General features: G+C 38.7%; 1 non-coding gene across 1 annotated transcript; it reads right to left on the bottom strand.

The window, feature by feature from the left end:
* Window positions 1-2,508: 2,508 nt before the first annotated feature.
* Window positions 2,509-2,568, bottom strand: LOC119472427. Its single transcript, XR_005201579.1, has one exon. It is a non-coding gene; the product is annotated as a U7 small nuclear RNA (small nuclear RNA).
* Between the last annotated feature and the right edge of the window lie 208 nt (window positions 2,569-2,776).

Raw genomic sequence — 2,776 nt, forward strand, 5'->3', positions numbered from 1 at the left:
CTAGTCAAAAAGAATCATGGAATCTGAAGCTCTCAGCTTGAACAGCAGCAGCGGCCTGGAGTTCAGAGTAACAGTCAAACTCACAAGACAGAAAAAGCTATACCCAGAGCCAACTTTATTTAGCTTTCAGAAAGGATACATGTAGGACCACAATGCAACACACAGGGCAACTCAGTTTGACATCAAAGCACAGCTTCCAAGGTCCAAAAATTCCTCCACATTCAGGTCCCACAATGGGCATGAGAGAAAAGGCTGAGCTACTATGGACCACCTCACTCTGAGAAGATTTAAACTCTGTGGTCTTTTCAGTTTTTCTACCTTGCTAGTCACTTATCTCCTCCAGGGCATCCTACTGATGCATAGTCTTATGCAGCTGTTTTAGGGCAGCTGAATATCATCAATATCACTTACTGATTACTCAATAAATCATGTTGACAAGGAGGTAAAGGTGCTTATCCATTGCATAGTCACCTTGGTTAGGGTTTTATTTATTTTAAATCTGGTATCCTTTTATAAAATTTTTGAGTCAGTGTTGCAAGAAGGATTTGGCCAAGGAAAAAATCTTGGAGCTATAGGAAACATCACATACCAACCTTTCGAGCAGAGGAAACACTGTCATAACTCAGTGTCTGAGTGTTTTCTCTAGAGTCTGCACTCCATTCACCCATGCTGCAATAAATTTTTCCACTGTTGTTTATCCTATATCAATATCATATTCCATCTCTCTGATATCTCCTTACTTCCATAATTTCAGCAAGGTAACCACTCTGAGCTGAGAATCCCATCTTTATTTACAGGACTTTTTTGTACCATACCATCTTTCACAGCCTGCACTTATAATAGTCAGTGTCCTTGCACTATAGTAGTCAGTGTTCAACCCTGGACTCATTTATTTATTCCATTCCAATGTAAAACCCTGACCTCCAGCTGCCTCAGGACAGTCAAGTTGGTAAAACTAGTAGGAACCATATTGCAAATGTTGCCTAATGTGAAGAAGTAATATGACAGTGGATTAGAGTTGCTGACTTGGCAAAACTGCTTACTCACCACTGGAGATTCTTAGACTTTACACTAAAAAGCTACATGATTATTTTATGTCAGTCTCATTTTGCAACCAGGAATTGTATGTAACATACATTGTGGGGATAATTCTGGTAGGTAGTAAGGTGAGGCTGCCTTCAAACCACATTTAGGGGAGCAGATTTTTGGCTAATTCCAAGAACTAAGATGAGAAATCACAGATTTTACTATTTTTTTTTCTCTCCCCATGTGAAGCTTCACACACATATACATAAGTAGTACATGAATTATTCCCACGTACCTACAATATACACACAGTATCCTACTTATCCATCCTATAGGTTACCTATCATGCTCTTACCCTCTCCACAGTACACTCTAGCAATAAAGAAGAAGGAGGAGGAGGAGGGCAGAATGAACCTTGCTCAACTCATGCCATTGTGAAATAGGAGGATTCTGGATCTAAGGATACACCAGGTAGTCAATGAATTTTCCAGGTATATCCCAGACTAAAAGGTAGCTTTCCAATGAGAAAACACAGAACAGGATAGTCTTACCCACATGAACAGAAAAGCCTGACAAAGGGTTGTATCTATCTCCATCCTGGTACCTTAAGGGAATGTTCCCAGCCTAAGAGAAATATGCCAAAATGTGTATGTGTAGAGTTTTGTGTGCAAAATGTAGTGTTCAGGATGTCATTTGTCGCGAGTCTATTTTAATCCACTAGTACACTGCTATATCTTTGTTCTTTCTGCACTAGCTCCTGACTTCATATTTTGGACTTTGAGTTTTTGTCTGGACTTTCCAGACTATCATCACAGGTAACTGACTTCTGAGACTCAGAACTATTCAATTCCATCCTGCAGTCAGTGGATATTTCCTACTCTAACCTGGCATCTCTGCCTGCCTTTGAGAATCTTTCCCATCTCCTTCCATTAAGATAGCATATGGCTTGAGATTCTAAAACATCCACTTCTTCTCCCATACCCAAAGTTCAGCCTTAGATATACCTTAGACAGCCTTAGACCTTTGACATGTGGTGAACTTTGAGAAAGTGATTTTCAGAGAACACAAAGAATAAGCTGAGAAGGAGAAACTGGATGAAGGAATTAGAAGGCATGGATATGAGCCACCTCTTCCATTAATGAAAGCATGGCATGAAAAGGAAATGAGCATTAGTGATGATAGTAGCAGCTTCCATTTACGTGGTTACTTTAGGACAACCATTCTTTTAGTATGTTTCATTTAATTCTTACAATAACACTTTGGAATATTTTTATCAAATATGTTTCACAAACAATGAGACTAAAACGAAAAACTCTTAATTTGTCTTAAGTCTTTCAGCTAACAAATATCAGAGACAAGGTTTTTTTCCCAATCCTTCATCCCTCAACCTCTGGTAACCACAGATTTACTCTCTGTTTTGAGAGGTGTTTACTGTCATTGTTGTCATATGCTTTTTCACAGCGGTGGCCAGGGGGTGGGAGGGTGGATTTGGGAAAAAATGGAAAATCTGCTAGACAAATTTGAAAAGAGCTGTGAACTCTTATTCTCTGTTTTTATGACTTTGACTCTTAGAGTTTACAAACAAGTAAGATCATGCAGTATTTATCTTTTTGTGCCTGGCTTATTTAACTTAATGTCCTCTAGGTTCATTTATGTTGTTGCGAATGTTGGAATTTTCTTATTCTTCCTTTTTATGGCTCAATAGTATTGCACTATGTATATATACTCCATTTTCTTCATTAGGTCACTC

Source organism: Cebus imitator, unplaced genomic scaffold (genome assembly GCF_001604975.1).
Source record: "Cebus imitator isolate Cc_AM_T3 unplaced genomic scaffold, Cebus_imitator-1.0 Scaffold100, whole genome shotgun sequence".
Lineage (NCBI taxonomy): Eukaryota > Metazoa > Chordata > Mammalia > Primates > Cebidae > Cebus > Cebus imitator.